The 18,869-nt window shown below is 42.2% G+C and overlaps 1 protein-coding gene across 4 annotated transcripts in view; it reads right to left on the bottom strand.

Annotated features, from left to right (window-relative positions):
• Positions 1–18,869, bottom strand: part of GPR110 (G protein-coupled receptor 110) — a 95,882-nt gene that overhangs the window by 42,433 nt on the left and 34,580 nt on the right. For 2 of the 4 annotated variants that reach the window (XM_010863050.1, XM_010863053.1), the window contains exon 1: positions 2,040–2,210. The gene's annotated coding sequence lies outside the window, so the exon portion shown is untranslated. Of the gene's footprint in view, positions 1–2,039; positions 2,211–2,267; positions 2,396–3,315; positions 3,411–18,869 lie in introns of those variants that run through there. The other 2 variants (XM_010863051.1, XM_010863052.1) reach the window with 2 other exon arrangements.

The following is an 18,869-nucleotide window of genomic DNA, read 5'->3' as shown; positions in this document are numbered from 1 at the left end:
AAGTTATGATCAAGTTAGACAGCATATTAAAAAACAGAGACATTACTTTGCCAACGAAGGTCCATCTAGTTAAGGCTATGGTTTTTCCAGTAGTCATGTATGGATGTGAGAGTTGGACTGTGAAGAAAGCTGAGCACTGAAGAATTGATGCTTTTGAACTGTGGTGTTGGAGAAGACTCTTGAGAGTCCCTTGGACTGCAAGGAGATCCAACCAGTCCATCCTAAAGGAGAATGTTCATTGGAAGGACTGATGTTGAAGCTGAAACTCCAATACTTTGGCCACCTGATGCGAAGGGCTGACTCATTGAAAAGACCCTGATGTTGGGAGAGATTGAAGGTGGGAGGAGAAGGGGACAACAGAGGATGAGATGGTTGGATGGCATCACCAACTCAATGGACATGAGTTTGGGTGAACTCCGGGAGTTGGTGATGGACAGGGAGGCCTGGTGTGCTGCAGTCCATGGGGTCACAAAGAGTCGGACACGACTGAGCGACTGAACTGACTGAACTGAAAGTGCTCAAAAAAGTCACTGACACCCTAGTTTGAATGAATGTGTTCATTTACTTTTCCTAAGAGGATATGTCTGTCTCTTTAATTGCAGAACGAATGACATCAGAGGGCACATAGATACCAAAGTACCGACCCCCTCGCCCTCAGCACAACAAGACATAAACCTTTCATGAGAACCCTGCCCCTGTTTTTAAAAAAGAGTAAAGGAATACACTGTGTTTGTAGAGAAGCAAGATATATGTACCTATGAGGCATGTCAGCAAAAATTTACATCAACTTGTGGTCATGCATTAAATAGGAGTCTGTGCAAGTCAAGCCTCTTAGACTCAACATGTTCATGCTCCAATTTTAACACTTTATGCTCATGGCTACTATTTTCACATTAAATAACTAGAACAAGAAAAGCTGAATAATTTGCTCAAGATTATGCCGCTTGGTAATGGCAACCTACTCCAGTTTTCTTGCCTGGAGGATCCCATGGGAAAAAGAGCCTGGCAGGCTACAATATGGGGTTGCAAGAGTCAGACACAACTTAGTGATTAAACCACCGATGGTTGAACAAAGTACTCTATGTGGTCATATAACATACGATCCTTTTAAATTTGGGTTATGTTTGAGTAATTAGTGGTGTTTTATTAAAAACATAGCAAAAGGTTTGTGTTAGTACTCTGATAAATTACAAAATGTATTTTAATCTTTTTTTGTTACTTCCCTTGACTCTGTAATCTGCAGCCTACAGTGTGTTATTACCAGGTTTGATTTAATGGATTTGTCCATGGAAATGCCAAAGTTATCATTTCCCTGCACCTCTGCAGCCTGACCTTCCTTCCATACCTCCTTTGGTAACTTCCCATGATTTAGTCTCTGGCATGGATGAATTACATAGACTAGCAGGCTTTCATGCATGGATTCTTCATGAAAAAGAAGAAAAAGGAAGAGAAAAATGACTACGTTTCAAGGCTTGTCAGAAAATATAACGGGTCACTTTGTACTTATTTGAGGGAGAGAGACCAGGAAGTAATTAAAAACATCAGTTTGTGGATTTTTCAGGGCCCAAAGAAGAAGTTAAATTGGGAAATACTTCCTGGAAATATACCAATTAGGTCAAATCTTAAACTAATTCATCCTAAAGTGAAAATAAACGATCTTCTTAGATGGCACAATGGACTGTGTTTGTACGATTACCCTTGGTGAAGCTTTCTTTATTTCAGTCAATCCACCTCCCAGACACCACCCCCCAAGAAGAAGGGGTACTGTCTTGAAATCGATAGAGAGAAGGTTATGCTTTGAATCAACAACCTTGAGCCTGAGACTCACATAACATCTCAATTTATACAGTTACCAAGAAACTGAACTCGATTGTATCTGTTCCTTGTTTTCTCCACTCTCCATTCCTTTAGTTACCCTTCTTCAGGAAACAGGATATTGAAATATGGGTTTCAATTATTGAAAACTAATCAGATTAACAGGTGGTAAGGATGATGCTAAGACACGTTCTAAGGAATCAAATCACAGCATTGGGGCTTACCTGTGATTCCACTCTTCACATCACAGCCCCCGGGAGCCCTTCCTCTGGGGTAATCGTGGCTTGATCACTTCTTGTTCTGTTTGGAAAGACAATCGAAATAGCTGAGCCACAGCAGCTCGCTGGCATGTGTACAGGCCACTGATTTACTGGTAACTCCTGTAGCACATTGCTACCCTGTGGGCAGACAAGCCCAGAACACACCCGCTTCAATAAGGAAGAGAAAAATACCTTTCTGTTGACTCTTCCTCCCACTTAGAGTCCCTATCAGGCCTGGTAAGAGGAAGGAAATCAGAGCCCATGACCTAACAATTCTCCCAGCAGACAGAAATCATGGAGGGGAAATGGGAGGAAAATGCTCCAGGGCAATGCAGGACACTTCTGTCCTCGATTGGTGTGTTTCACAGTGTCACTCTGTCCAGCTTCCACAACCAGCCTCCGGACACCCAGGGTCATACCTCATAAAGCGGAAGGAATGCAGCCCTCCGTGTGTAAATTTCAGGTGGGAAGAGGTGGGTCATACCAGTGGGGTATGGAGAGAGACAGATATTATTTCTCCTTTTCTGATTTTCTTGCGCAACACTGAATAATTGGCCTGCTACTTTCCCAGATGAAGCCACCTCAGACTTCTCTTTGAAATACTACAGAATGAAGGTGGGCAAAGGAGAGCCCTGGCATGTACGCACAGGGCAAATGCTTTCAGTATGTTGTTTGTCCTTAGAAAACCTCATGCTAAACCTTGTTAACTTCTTTCATAAGTTTCTTTTTCCCATCCAAGTTGAAAACTAACACTTCACAATTACCAATAATTTGAGGTAGGTGACTCTAAGTCACTCTGTAACTTACAAATGATTTGAGGCAGCTTACAATACTAACACTTAAAATAAAATTACATTAGAATAGACATAAAGAAATTTAAACTGTAATAGTTCTATACACAAACTATATATATATATATGTATATGTATATGGAATATTCAAAAGAGAAACTATAAAAGTAGAGCATCAACTAAGAGAAAGAATGTAAATAAAAACTTACTAGGTAGTTGCTGTGTTTTGTAAATTGAAAGCTTAACTCTATGAACAGAGCTTCCTAGCAAGGAAAAGAGGAAGCTAGTCTGGTAGACTGCTCTTATTATCAGAAGAGAGGAAATATATACTTTCTCAGGAAGAACAAAAAGGTCTTTGGAGCACTAAAATCTAATAGAAATCTCTTTTTTTTAGAGAGAACAATATTCCCCAAATTATCAAGGTCCATAATTTCAAGTTGAAGACTGACCTTCAGTGCCAAGCAGGCTGAACCTCAATGTGATCTTCTCGTTTCCAACAACAGCTTGGCCACGTGGTCCACATCCTTGCTCTTCACGACCGGGCCTGGATCAGGTCCAGTGGAAGAGTTGACTAGAGAACGAAGCCATTCTGCCAACCCCCAGTTTTTCAAGGGCATCAACCATCCCTCCTGTGTCACCCACTAGCCTGGGTGGAATAGAGCTGATGTCATAATAGTCAAGTTAATCCCCTTCTCTTCACATGCCTTTTCAGCAGGGTTTTGCCTGTTTTGGAGATGCATCAATGGTAAGTGGAGACCAAATATTCATTGAATACAAAGAGTCAAGGTCTTCTAGACCTGTATGCACTCCTTTGGTTAATCCAATGCCTAACGTTCTAGGATCAGATGCCATCTTTTCAGTTCAGTGCTGCCTTTTCCTTTTGTCTGTATTAAAATGCAAGAGCTTGTAGGCACACTTATGTCACTGATATCTCAGTGTTTATAAAATGAGGCTAATATTTACTAATTACTTAGGGAGAAAGTAGCAGTAGAATTGGGTGGAGGGGGAGGGGAAGAGGTAAGGAAACAGTGGCAGAGTGAACAGATAAAAAGTGATCAATCAGCATGGAACTTGGCATGGTGAGGGCTGGTGGCTCCGATGACAGCTGTTATTCACCTCCAGCTCTTTGTGCCACGAAGCCCAGCAACTTCCTAGGCACTGGTGCGTAGCCCCACAACCAAAAGGACCCCTACTGTTTCTTAGAGCAAAGAAATGGTATCATTTAGCAGATACAGTAAGTCTCCTACATACGAATGAGTTCCATTCCAAGCATGCATTTGTAAGTCCAACAAAGTTAGCTTAGGTCCCCAGCTAACACAGCTGACTATACAGTACTGTGCTGTAATAGGTTTATAATGCTTTTCACACAAATAATGCATAAAACAAATTAAGAAAACACTTTTAGTCTTACAGTATTGTATCTTGGAAAAACACAGTAATACAGAACAACAGCTGGCATACATGGGCTGGTGTCAAGTGAACGGGCAAGAAGAATTACTGACTGGAGGAGGAAGGGGAGGTGGGAGATGGTAGAGCTGAAGGATCGTCAGCAATAGGAAACAGAGGGCAAGCTGTAATTTCACTCACATCTGATGTTGATGAAACCTACATTTCAATGCATCTTTGAAAATCTGCAAGTAGAAGCTTCACTATACAGGGGGCTTACTGTTTCAAGAAAATTAAGCATCTAGTAAACACCAGTGGTTTCACGAGTACATTGATTCTGGTGAAACTCTGAATCCAAATAAATGAATGTGTTTAATAGGCAATTCTATATTTGATAGAAGGTGATCATAGGAGGCCCAATATTTAGGTTGTATCAAAAGAATCCGCCAGCCAATGCAGGAGCTCCAGAAGATTCAAGTTTGATCCCTGGGTCAGGAGGATCCTCTGGAGGAGGAAAGGGCAACCCGTTCCAGTATTCTTGCCTGGAAAATCCCATGAACAGAGGAGTCTGGTGGGCTACAGTCCATGGGGTCGCAAAGAATTAGACATGACTAAGCAACTGGGCACTCGGGCATGTCAAAAGAGGGTGTGCTTCTCACTACAATGACTCACCACCAAACCATTTAATCACCCCTTGTAGCTTCCTCCTAATAATTTGTTAACACACGCGATGCTGAATTTTTCAATATTTCCTGGTTAGGGGATGGGGTGCCTCTGTCACTGCAGAGAACAAAAAGAAAATGGAAGAAGCATAGTATGAGCCTTGAGGTGACATGTATGACACGTCTTTGTTATGAACCCAAGAAGAGCCACCTTCTTCAAAGGCAGAGTCATGGCAACACTGCTGCTCTGGTGTGACTGCAATGCTCCTTCTGCCCCCAGATCTCACACACTAACCTATAAAGCAGAAACAAGATTGTTCACCTGATGCTATAAAGGCAGCTAAACAAATGTGGTTTGGTCCATCTGGTCAACTCTACATTTTCCTTTTTTCTGGTGGTCTTGACCACAGAGCTTCCTTGGTGAGGCTGGCTCTAGCATCTTACAAATGCTGAAGAAGAGCAAGAAGGAAGACAGGGGGCTGAGGAAGAGCATCAGGCCTTCTAACTCCATCTATTTGCGTTGGTTTCCTGAACAGTCTGATGGCTTCATTTCCAGCAAAAGAGCAGAGTCACAGGAATAAACAGCAGTAAACCTGAAGTCTGGGAAAAAGGAAATGGCAAACAGAATCGTGTTATCAGAACTAGTTATCTAATTCTCCTGACCTCAGCAAACCTTCCTGGAGAGGCAGTTGTGAGTCTGAGACAGTATCTTAATTGAATCGGCAGGTGGACCCACGAAGGACATGAACCCATGCCAAGCAGTGTCCATCCATCTGATACGCTGGATATCCTTTGAACTTGGTTTCTGAGAAGCTCTGATCCAGGGGCAGAGCTTAAATGGGCCACCTTAAATGATATGGTGATTCAAGGGAGGGAGAGGGCCTGAACTGTTTCCCGTGGCTTTATTCCATAATTGTGAAAGGGTTAAATGCAATTAAAAAAAGATTCAGGTATAATTATACAAAAAAAACTGAAAGGAGGAGTAAATAAGGGAAGAGTTGATTATAAAATGTAAATTACAGTGAGTAATATGGTAATTCTTACAAATATGGCAAAACAATCAAAACGGATGTAGTCTCTTACCACTCAGAACTAGGACTTAAAGAGAGGCAGATGGGGACTTATTAGACTGTCTGAGGACAAAACTTGGTCAATGTGACTTATGAGAAACTGTTGTGGGAGGTGGTGTTATTGCAAAATAATAGTATTGCTATTTAGCATTAATATAAAGGACATTTGGACTTCCCTGATGGTCCCGTAGTTAAGAATCTGGCTTGCAGTGCAAGGGACCAGGGTTCCTTCCCTGGTTGGGAAGATCCCACTTGCCTTGAAGCAACTAAGCCTGTGAGTCACATCTACTGAGCCCGCACGCCACAACTAGAGAGCCTGCACACTGCATGGAAAGATCTTCAGTGACTCAGTGAAGACCCCACGTGCTGCAACTAAGACTGGACACAGCCAAACAAATACAATTTAAAAAAAGAAAACATTGAAGTAAACAAGGAAAGAGTTTGAACAACTATAGGAACTTCTCCCAATCACATAAGAGACAAGTGTAACAATCAAAAACCTGGAAATTGACCTAGACAGCAAAGGAGAAAATGATATGAACTGTCAAGCGTTGAGAATCAGCTGTTTTTACTGCACACTAATCATATTCCAAGGACTCTTCTGAGTCATTTCCACGTGCTTTTATATCCTCAGCACTCTGTGAGGCAGGAACCACTAACATCCCCATTTTACAGATGAGGAAACAGAGGCACAGAGCAGTTAAGGAAATGATGGGCTACGAGAGGAACACAACCTGACTTCAGAGTCTATTTTCTGAACCTCTATTGCTTCTTAAAGACATACGAGAAATACACAGAGAGGTGCCCAACGCTTGCAAAAGAACCAAACGAAAGGTAAAGGCAAGGTTGTCTCAGGTACTAACAAGACACAGCGTTCTTACCATCCGAACTTTCCATAATCAGTTGGAGAGCCACCAAGACCCCATAGAATCCACAGTTTCATTTTATTCAAGTAGCTTCAAGAGTCATTAAATTCAAGGCCCTGGGTAAATTCAACAGTCAGGAAATCTTCTAATTGCTTTAATCAGTTCAGAATGTACTATATTTGAATGTCAGAGATAACACTGAGAAGAGAGAGCCATGGACTATAAAAGTATTGAGCTTTTTACCCCCTACTCTGCCTGTCTTTACAGTGAGAATTATGCAGCACCAAAAAAAAAGAAAGGAATTCCCTGAGAGGCCAGTGGTTAGGACTTGGGGCTTTCACTCCCAGGGCCCGGGTTCAATCTCTAGTCAGGGAACTAAGATCCGGCAAGCTGTGCGGCCAGCAGAAAGAATAATAAACTAAAATAAGAAAGTACTCCCACCTTAGTGGACCCCGCAGACCCTCATGAGGCACGTGAAAAATACAACCACAGGCACCAAAACATATCCTTTGTGTTCATGTGATGCTCAGGAATTCACACGAGCACCTGGCAGGCTCAGTGAAGAAGTTCCTACTAACACAAGTGTGTATGCTAAGTCACTTCAGTTGTCTCTGTGACCCGATGGTCAATAGCCACCAGGCTCCTTCCTCCATGGGATTCTCCAGGCAAGAATACTGGTGTGGGTTGCCATGCCCTCCTCCAGGGGATCTTCCTGACTCAGGGATCAAACCCCATCTCTTATGTCTCCTGCACTGGCAGGTGGTTTCTTTGCCTTTAGCTCCACCTGGGAAGCCTTAATACATTTTCCAAGTTGAATTCTGCTTTTACTACACAGGTTCTAGAGTTCAAACCCTTAACAGTAAGATGTATTTCTCCACCCGCTGAAGCAGCAGAGTAAAGTAACACCACAGAGATGGAGAACAGTTGTGAATCTGTTAGATTAGAGGCAAAAAATCCAACAGACTGTCGTTTCATTGCCCCCAGGGGTGCATTTCTGAGGATGAAAAGTTCTCCCAGAACAAAATAAATCTGATCCTGTCCCTGGGGACTTTTTCTTTGACATTGTGGCTGTCTTCGGCTTCCTCAAGAGAACAAATATCTGTAGAAGCTGTGACCTGAGATTAAGGCATTCTTTTTTACTTAAGAATTGCTTCTTTTTACCAAACCATAGGTTGACTCCAGGCCTTCCCAGGTGGCTCAGTGGTAAAGAAGCCACCTGCCTGTGAAGCATGAGACACAGGTTCAATCCCTGGGTTGGGAAGGTCCTCTAAAGTAGGAGATGGAAACCCACTGGAGTATTCTTGCCTGGGAAATCCCATGACAGAGGGGCTTGGCTGGCTACAGTCCAAGGGGTCGCAAACAGTCGGACACGACAGAGCTACTGAGCACACAAGTTGACCCCAAGGCTTCAGAATGTCCTTTAAGCATAGGGAGACATCTAGCGGCCAAGAGTCACAACGTGCAAGAAGCCACCTGTTAACAAAATCCGGTACAACTGCTCAGGTTGCCTGGAGCGGGAGCGCCCAGGGGAGGTGAGGGGAGGGGAGGGCGTGGTCTAACCTCCGAGAATCTGAGCTGTTCTGTCCAGAAGTTTGGCACGGAGAAGGCGATGACACCCCACTCCAGTACTCTTGCCTGGAAAATCCCATGGATGGAGGAGCCTGGTGGGCTGCAGTCCATGGGGTTGTGAAGAGTCGGACACGACTGAGCGACTTCACTTTCACTTTTCATTTTCCTGCATTGGAGAAGGAAATGACAACCCACCCCAGTGTTCTTGCCTGGAGAATCCCAGGGACGGGGGAGCCTGGTGGGCTGCCATCTGTGGGGTTGCACAGAGTCAGACACGACTGAAGCGACTTAGCAGCAGCAGCAGCAGCAGGTACTTGCAGTAGAGTTCACTCATTCATCTACTTAAAATTCATTCAACAAACGTTCATACTAAATGTCTACTAGGTGAAAGATGCTGTGGTTCTGGGGACCTCAAAATCTGTGAATACTTCTATTTATAACTTTATCACTTAATAGAAAAGCTTGAGCCTAATAGAAAAACTAGGCCACCAACAATCAATTAAAATCTATTGTGATAAGGGCTACCCACACTACAGCAGCCCCTAGAAGAGGTACTTGCATCTTTGAGAATTAGGAGGAAGCAAGTCTAAACCACAGGTCTCATACTGGCACCCTCAGGGCCCCATCTGGCTCACAGATGTGTTTTGCTTGGCCCAGGCAATGTTTTTAAAACTATTGATTTAGTTGCTAACATTTAAACATCAGGGGATTTCAGATGCAAATTCAGATTTTTGAATTCCGGCATTTTTTGAAATGGGCATGTCTGACAATACTGTTTCGCTATTCCTGCCTTGGTGACATTTAATTGGAGCTGAGTACAGGCTGCCCATATTCTTGTAGCTTTCTTTCATCACTGCCGAGAATGTACTGTTTCAGTGAATTTTTGGTAAGTTTCGCATGAACAGGGTAAAAAACTCAAACTTAGAAAAATATATTCATTGGAAAATTAGTTTCCAACAACTTGTGTTTCACAGCCCACAGATCCTCATCTACAAAAGCACACACTCTCACCAGTTAAACAGTGTATAAATATGTATCCCCCCTTGCAACTTACACTGGAATTCATTTCATCTGGGTTAAATATGTCAAAACAAAATATGAAACTATAAAGATACTAGAAGAAAAAAGGAAGATGTTGCTCTTGTATCCCTTACTTTGTTGATTTAATGACAACATCTTCCCAAAGTAAAACCCTAACCCAGACATGACCCAAAGGAACAATAGGTATTCAACTATATAAAAAAGATGGGGACGGGGGCGGGGGGAAGATGCTTCATGGCAAAAAAATACAAAAAATAGCATCTACATATAAATAATTGGGCCTCTCTGGTGGTCTAGTGGTTAAGAATCCACCTTGCAATGCAGGGGGCCACCGGTTCAGTCCCTGGTCTGGGAAGACCCCACATGCTGAGGGGCAACTAAGCCAGTGCGTCACAATTACTGAAGCCTGTGCGCCCTAGCGCTTGGGCTCCACAGCAAGAGAAGCGCCTCAGTAAGAAGCCTGCCCACTGCAACTAGAGAAAGCCTTCACGCAACAGCAAAGACCCAGGGCGGCCAAAAATAAAAATAAATGAATAAAGCTGAGTCTTAAGAAGTGAAATAAAGAAATAAAAATATTTGGGAAAATACTTTCAGTGTATATCTTAAGTGACTCTTTCCTTGAATATGTAAATAGTTCTCATAAACCTGTAAGAAAAAGTTATATATGTTGAATTACTTTCTGGGCCCAAGATGGCCCACTGTTGCCTGGGATGTCGCTGATTAACAAACTCCAACCCGGGTAACTTTTGTGTCCTTGTAAATGCTCCACTTGACCTGAAATGCAGTCTATCCAGTCAGCCAAACAGCGAGCCAACTCTGGGCTCTATACTCATTTCCTTGTTCTTTCTCACCCCAAGCAGGCAAGCAGACTCTGCAGCCTGGGTCAATCAGATATTTTCTCTTTGCTCTTCCTTATTCCTTGTTCTTTACCCGGTAAAGCTTCCTGCCTTCTGCCCCATTTTGCACTTCTTTGAATGGAGACTTTCTGCTTCATGAAGTGTTAAATAAAGCTTGTTTGTATCAACTGAATTGTCTTCTTTAATAATTTTTACCACAACCAGAGTGAGAAGTGGACAAAACGATGTGAAAAAAACAAAACAAAAATTAAAATAATTCTATTATTTTATTTTTTCACATAAATATATGAAAAGCAAGGAGAAGTCTAATATAACCTGAAAAGTGAAACACAAAACGTTAATGAAATATTATGTTTCCCTTCTCAGGTGGGGCAAAGATCAAAAGGGTTGATAATACTGTTGCTAGTAGGAGGAAATAAGCAGTCTCATATATAGCTAGTGGGAGTATAAATCAGTGAGTCTCCGTCAAATTTTAAAATGCACATATTCTTTAACCTTGCAATTCCATTTTCTAGATATAAAAACTGCATGTATACTTGCTCATGTGCAAAATGATATTGATATAAATATGTCCAGTGCAGAATTATTTGTGACATGTGACAATTGGAAGCAATATAAAAGTCCACCAGTAAGGTGTGGAGATTGTTTTTATTTAAAACGTCCGCACAATATAAACCTCTTTTGTTTTAAGCAACTGAAATTCTGAAATTGTTACCACCATGTGATTCCACTGGTTAGTAAAGAAATCAGTTCAAGAGTGGGACAAAAGCTACCCATAAGAGAAACCTGAAAAATTAATGGCTTTTGCTTCTGGTCTGCCTAATGTGCAGCAAAGAAACTGTTCCAGGAGACTGAACTAAAGGCAATCCGTGTAATGCTATGAAATAGTTGTGAGAACTTGTCTAGAGAATAATAACATGCTGAATAAGCTCATGGTCTTAGGTTAAGAAGTTAGAATCCCTTTTAACACAGCTATTGGCTCTTTAGACAGTGTAACTCCAAAACATAATTGGCTTTTAATCTATTTTATTCCAATTAGCTCAATGTGCCAGTCACTATGCCCCAGTTCTTTTCCCAGCAGGTATCGGGCTTTGATGGGAGAACTGTACCTTTGGTCTATAATCCTGGAGCAATTTTGTCCAACTGCAAGGATTTACCTAGACCCACTTTAATTATTCCAGATATTTAAGCAAAAGATTTGATCATCATACTCTTGACTTGCTCCTTGTCATGAGGCTTAGTTGTAATTGGTCTTAATCACTCAAAGGCCATCTCAGTTTTAATTTTTTCTAGTTAGAAACGGGAATTAGTTACAGCTTATGTCTGACCAGGTCCTGGAGTTTCAGGACTTCTTTTTTTCTTTTCATTCCTCCTTAAGAACAGCCATCCTTTTCTTACAATACGTAGTCTAAACCAGCAAAGCAATTAAAGCATGTTTTTTTTTTTTTCAGTTATCTACCCATTTGTTCCAACACTGTTGATCGAATAATCCATTTTTCCTCATTGATTTGACATACCACCTGTATTAAATATGAAATTCCCTTATTTCTTTGTGGACTTCACATTCTCTTCATTCATCAGTATCTACTCAAAAACCAGCTTGGCATTATTTGCTATAGCTTCATAATATACTTCTAGATACTTACTCAAGGGAAATGAAAATAAGCTATCCGCACAAAGAGCTCTATGCAATGTTCATAGCAGCTTTATTTATAATAGCCCAAATCTGGGAATAATCCAAATTTCTATCAACAGGCAGAGGGACAAACAAATTCAGACATAGCCATACAATGGATTACTACTCAGAAGATGTGTAATGTTCTTAGCATGATATCTGAGTGTGTAAGCTATAATAAGGAAGTTGTGTTCTGTGCAAGAACAATGCTGTACAAGGTATAAGGTATAAGATATTGGGAATTCCCTGGTTGTCTAGTGGTTAGAACTCTGTGCTCCACAGGGGGCACAGGTTCCATCCCTGGTTGGGAAACTAAGATCCTGCAAGCTGCACAATGCAGCCACACACACAAAAAAAAGCCCTTTTTTTTTTTTTTTTAAAGGCAAATACAAGGTGTTGCCTTTCTTGGTTTTAATCTGTACTCATCCTGATGAACTTCACCAGTCTTTGCCTACTTTGGATTATAGTGTTTCCACGACTGTTTGAGTGGATGATAACTTCCATTCTATTCAAAAAGTATATACCAAGACCCTCTATGCACGGAGTCCAGCACTAAGTACTAATACCTAAGTACTGTCAGAGACACAATTAGAAGTAAACTGGGTCCCAGGATATAAGAAAGGAGGTGACAGTTTTGCATGGGAAACAGCACTAATTAATTTAAAAAAAAAAACAACTTGAGAACAATATTAGGCATCACAATGAATATTTCCAATGCCTCTTACCTGCTTACATTCAATAAAAGCAACAAGCAGAAGAATAACCTTAGTATCATAAAAACTTAACACCTTAAGCTATGCCACACTCACAGATTCTCTCTCACTTCCACTGGTGGGACAGCCAATTTTTCTTGTGATGTCATTTTCCATGGACTGAGGCTCTAACTTTTGGCTTTCCTGTTTTTGGCTTTTCAATAAACCATCACGGTGTTATCATACATGAAATTGTTCACCCTTCGCTGAACTTAATTTGTGTTTGGCATGTGGTTGAAGTTATCTCATGGAAGTTATTCTAACCCCTCTTAAAAGAGTCCCTTTAATTTGCCTTAACTTTAATTTTTAGACCTCAAAGCACATTCTTATACAGAGTAAGCTCAAACTTAGTGCTTCTTTCATATATTCTATATATTTATTCATATATTTGATTGGACATATTCTCAAGCTTACACTTCGCAAACTGGGGACCTAATTTGTAATTTGTCATATGTAAAACTTTGTAACAAAAACTTAAAAGAAAATCCACTTGAGGACTTCCCTGGTGGTCTAGTGGTTGAGAATCCACCTGCCAATCCAGGGGACACGGATTCGATCCCTAGTCTCGGAAGATCCCACATACCTGGGGGCTACTAAGCCCTGTGTGCCACAACTACTGATCCCACACACCTAGAGCCCATGCTCAGCAACCAAGGAAGCCACCACAAAGGGAAGCTCTTGCACCCCAACTAAAGAACAGTGCCTACTCACAGAAACTAGAGAAAGCACACACACAGCAAGGAAGCCCCGGTGCAGCCAAAAAACCCACATAAATTTAGAAGCTTTCAGGAGGAGATCTAAATTTATCTTTATAAAGCAGCTCACTGTTAGGCAGCAGGCCAGGGTTTGGAGTGCAGATACTTAAATGTGGGAAATTTAAGCGGCCCATTGAAAGCCTGAACATACTAAAACAGCCAAACAAACACATGTTTAATTTACCAAGTGTAATAGAGTTCCCCACAGAAACAGGACCAATAGGTTATACATATATATCAATATGGGACTTTCCTGGTGACTAAGTGGTAAAGAGTCCCCCTGCCAGTGCAGGAGACTCAGGTTCAATCCCTGGTCCAGGAAGATCCCCTGGAGAAGGAAATGACAAGCCACTCCAGTATTCTTGTCTGGAAAAACCCCATGGAAACAGAGGATCCTGGCGGGCTATAAACCAAGGGGTTGTAGAGAGTTGGACATGACTTAGCAACTGAACGACAGCAACAATACATCTATATAGGTAGAAAGAAATTTACTGTAAAGATTTAGCTCACCACATGTGATTATGGAGACTGAGAAGTCCATGACAGACTGTTGGCAAACCAGAAACCCAAGAGCATGTAGCTCCAGACTGAATCCAAAGGTCAAAGAATCAGAAATGAAAGATCTGAAATCCAGCAGGCTCAGGATCCCAGAAAAGCAGATGTTTCAGTCCAAGCCTGAAGGCTGGAAAAGACCAACATCCCATCTCAGTCAGGCAGGATTGATTCCCTCTGTTCACAGGAGGGTTACCCTTTTATTCTATTTAGATCTTCATTTGACTGATCAACTGATAAGAGCCGAATATCATATTAGGGAGGGCAATCTGCCTTGTCTAGTCTATCAATTCAAAGGTTAATCCCATCCCAAAACACCTTCACTAACACCCAGGATAATGTTTAACCAAATATCTGGGGGCTCTTTTGACTTGACACATAAAATGAACTGTCCAGCCTAGAGTCTGTGATTCTAGATCTTTCATGCTGCCCTTTAAGGCTCACATAATTTCTACCGCGTTCTTTAAAAATCATGAAAGTATACTCTTCTGTTGAGACTCTTGTATTTAACCCATCAGAAATTGATCAAATCACTGAATTATAGGCATTGCACAGATCAAGACCCTGCTATCCTTTGTTGATGGTAGAGAGAGTTTCAGGCACTTCAGTTGAGTCACCTTGGCAACCCTGATCCCACAGATGACACCTACAACCTCAGTGGATGCCAGGATACATCCCATGAAGAGCCCAATACTAAGTCCAACTACCCCCAACAACTCTTGACTAAACTCTGGACTCTTAATGTACATGCAACAAGCATCGTTACTGTGTTGGTCACTGTGACCCAAGATCCCAAGGGGTCTTCAAGGGAAACATCTTATCAGGGTGACCTCTTAGGCATGGGGAATATCCTGAGAGGTACTCATATCAATTCTTCTAATCATTAGAGTGCTTTCAGGCGTTGACTTGCAGACAAGATACAAGAAACAACATCCAAGGAAAAGAAGAGAAGCTTTTGGCTGAGGGTGGGCCACCTTGGGTGGCCTTTGGGAAAAATGTGTAATGACTCATAGAACAGGTTTCTATACTAAGAAACAAGGAGAATTGCTTTTCAGAAAAAATGTGAGGCGTCTCCCTTTCTCCAAGACTGGGGGTCGGGGTGGGGGTAGGCAGTGAATTTCTTTAGGCATAACAACACCTGTGCATTTCCCGCACTGACTCATGCAACCTGTTCAAGTGGTTTTCCATTCCGTTGTCCCACAACAAACACGCCACAACACTTCCTCCACCCACCCATCCTCTTTACCACCTGCTCCTTCCTAGGAGACAAAAATAGCCTCTGAACAAAAAGAGCTGAGGCAGTACCACTAATTTACTTCACCTTCTAATTTCACATTTATGGAACACTGCCTAGTGCCAGGGAATCCTGTGGATATATTTACTCAATTAAATTTCACAACAATTATCTATGATGGGTTCTATTTTTTCTTCTCCTGTACAAGGATGAAACTCAGGCTTTGAAAGGCTAGCCAGTTCACCCAAGGTCACACCATCAATGGAAAAGCTGAATCTGGAAGTCATTTGTCTATCTTAGGTTGCTGAGTTATTCATCATTGATCTTGAAATCATGCCTTAGTGCCCCTCTGTCCAAATTTAGAAATCACAAGACCTTAAGTACATGGTTAAAAGCAAACTTTACAAGAAGTCTTGAGACATTTCAGTGGATGAAGTTCCCCTCCAATATGTGCAATGAATAACAGTTTCTGGACCTACTGGTTAAAAGAAATGTCATTTCAGAGGTTTTATTTGGGTCCCAGAATATAAATTTAAATTGCTGGTTTAGATTCTTAAAAGGGTTCAACCATTTGAGAATGAGGCAATGGAGGCTTTGAATCTGCTTTCTTTGTAACTCTACTCAGAATCATATGGCTGAAGATAAAAGTTTTCTTTTTTGCAATCTTATTGAGATATAATTGTGTAAGTTGAGGGTGTTCAATATGTATATATTGTGAAACGATTATCACTAAATAATCTAATTTCATTAATTCAACTAGAAAGCCAACAGAGAAGACCAAGGGAATTGGAGAGAGTTCCTTCAATTACTGACGGACGGACTTACTGATTAAAGTACTAACAATCCTCATCCTTAGGGAACATACAAATTGATAAAGGACATGGACATATAGTCAGAGTGAAACCACGTCACCTATACTAATAGGAATTTGGGTCTAGTAGGAGTGATGATGAACGGATTCCTCCAGATCATTTCATTAGCCTACCCATGAATTGATCCTATATTATAGGAACCCAAATTTGGGGGTTGCCATTCACATTGTGATGGCAGGATTTTCTACAGCATTAATATAATGGCTCAATATTAGATCAGCAGATGTTCAAGACAGTACTGAACACCTAACCCATGCCTGACCACAGAAAACATGTCAGTTGCACCCACTCTGCCAATAAATCTCCACTCTCCATTTCTTTTCCACTTGTCTCTCCTGCTCCACCATGAGAAGCAGTATAGCGCAGGGGTTAAGAATAAGGGCTCAGGGAGACAACTGTTGGGCTAACCATCAGATGATACTGAATGAAGTATTTCACTGCCCCCTCCCTCAGCCTCATCCATAAACCTAGAGCATTTCATGCCTCCCTTGTAGGGTTGTTGTGAAGATTAAATGAGATAATGTGGGTAGAGTGCTTTGCTAATGACTAGCGTTTTACCTCTGCAATGCAGGAGACCACCTGCAGTGCTGGAAATGAGGTCCCTGGGTCAGGAAGATCCCCTGGAGAAGGAAATGGCAACCCACTCCAATATTCTTGCCTGGGAAATCCCATGGACAGAAAAGCCTGGTAGGCTACAGTTGATGGGGTCACAAAGAGTTGGGCACAACTGAGCGACTAAAGAACAACAATAATAAGCATTTAATAAAACGCTTTAAAAAGTGGCTTCCTGAAATGCCCATTTCCCTCTTTTCTGTCTCATCAAATCCTATGGAGACTTTTGTAAATTAATATTGCCTGACAGTAAACAAAGGATGTTGCAGCCATCAAGCCATCAGCCACTGCAGGCACCCTGGACTGTGTACTCTAAGGGGATTCAGGATGGAGAAAAACAGGATGCAGACCTTAGATAATTAAGGCGAATATCAAAGGAATGATCTCAACAAGCCCAGACTCATATCTTTCCTGTACACAGAAAAGTGCTAAATTCATTAACTTGAGATGTGTGGTTTTCTCTCATTAACAATAATTTTTGATGTTCCAACTATCTGGTTTTTGTTGCAAAAAACTCCTGTGTATCCTGGCTTTTCCCCTACCTCTTTTGAACAGTCCCTTGGAGCTATCTAAGGGGTTGCTTCTAGGGCTTAGGTCCTCAGCAAGTCCAAGTATGCGAATAAAACATAATTCTCAACTTTTAGGCTATGAGCTTTTTTTTCAAATGAGACTTTAAATCTTGAAACAAGTTCTCTACTCCCTGACTGCCCCAGCTCTTATGGGAATGACTTCCCTTAAAAAACCCATGTGTGTGCATGCTTGATCGTGTCCAAATCTTTGTGACCCCGTAGACCGTAGCCCTCCAGGCTCTTCTGTCCATGGGATTTCTCAGGCAAGAATACTGAAGTGTGTTGCCATTTTTTCCTTCAGGGGATCTTCCCAACTCAAGGACTGAACTGCATCTCCTGCATTAGCAGGCAGATTCTTTACTGCTGAGCCACCTGGGAATCCCTTTAAATAAACCACACCATACACTTAAGCCTTGGATAATAGGCTGATCAGATGCTAGCAACTCCCAAAAAGGAAATGGTGGCTTGTGGATGGGCTGGGGTAAGTATTCAGCAAACAGGCAAGCACTGTTAGCAAAATGTCACTCATGGTGGCCCAGGTTGGCTAGGCTGCCAGAGTGTCCCCAGGAGGGGATGAGACAGAGGGGACCAGAGATTGCATTTCTACTTTGTCCCCCTCCCCACTCAATCCACCTACTAGCTGCGTATCCTAAGATAAGGCCAGGCCTTGGTTGCTTTATCAGTCAGCTGGGCAGGTTCCCATTTTCCCATGCTGAGATCAGAGAGTTGAACCACTTCTTAATGTAAGACCTCCTCCAGCTTCAGATCTGGGATTCTCCCAAGGTGTGTGGCCTTGCATGGAGGGCAGAGGGGTATCACCCTGCAGCCAGGTGCCCTGTGCATCCAGCCATTCTTGAGGCCTCCACATCCTCTGAATAAACAGGACATGTTGTTCTTATTTCCCTCCACTCCCTCCAAAATCTGGACTCTCTTTCCAATCAGGCCAGAAGCCAACAGCTACTAACACCCAGGCTGCCAGCAGGGCAGTGCCCAGGGCTGGCTGATGTAAACACCGAGGTGGAATGATTGAAGTTTGGCTCTGCCTGTCCCTTTGTGCGCTGTCTTCAGCCAAAGGCCTGCAGGCTTTCATCTGCTGAGCCCAGCCGTGTTCAACAACATTTTTCTTCCTGCCTGCCTTGACTCCCACCCCTTCCTCTGGCCGATGTCTCAAAGGAAATACCTAGCAAGGTCTGAACAGCCCCTGCCACTTAGACTTCTTGTAAATGGAAAGGATGCTGGGAGAGACAGCCGGGTTCTCTGCTTCCTTTAATGCAGACCTGGTGATAACTCTCAAGGAGGAATAAGACACAGTAAGAAGAGGTGATCAGAGAGTTCTTTGGGATGGGGAAGAGGGGGAGATTTGTGATCAGAGTCCTGATCCAGGGACTTCCCTGGTGGTCCAGTGGCCATTCTGCACCCCTGATGCAGGCCTGGGTTCGATCCCCAGTCAGGGAACTAGATCCCACATGTTGCAACTAAGACCCAGTGAAGCTAAATAAATAAAAATTTTTTTTTTAAAAAAAGAGTCCCT

The sequence above is a fragment of the Bison bison genome, unplaced genomic scaffold, assembly GCF_000754665.1.
Source record: "Bison bison bison isolate TAMUID 2011002044 unplaced genomic scaffold, Bison_UMD1.0 scf7180017864487, whole genome shotgun sequence".
Taxonomy (NCBI): Eukaryota; Metazoa; Chordata; class Mammalia; order Artiodactyla; family Bovidae; genus Bison; species Bison bison.
The sequence above is the reverse complement of the archived record's forward strand: the minus strand, read 5'-3'. Positions and strand labels throughout refer to the sequence as shown.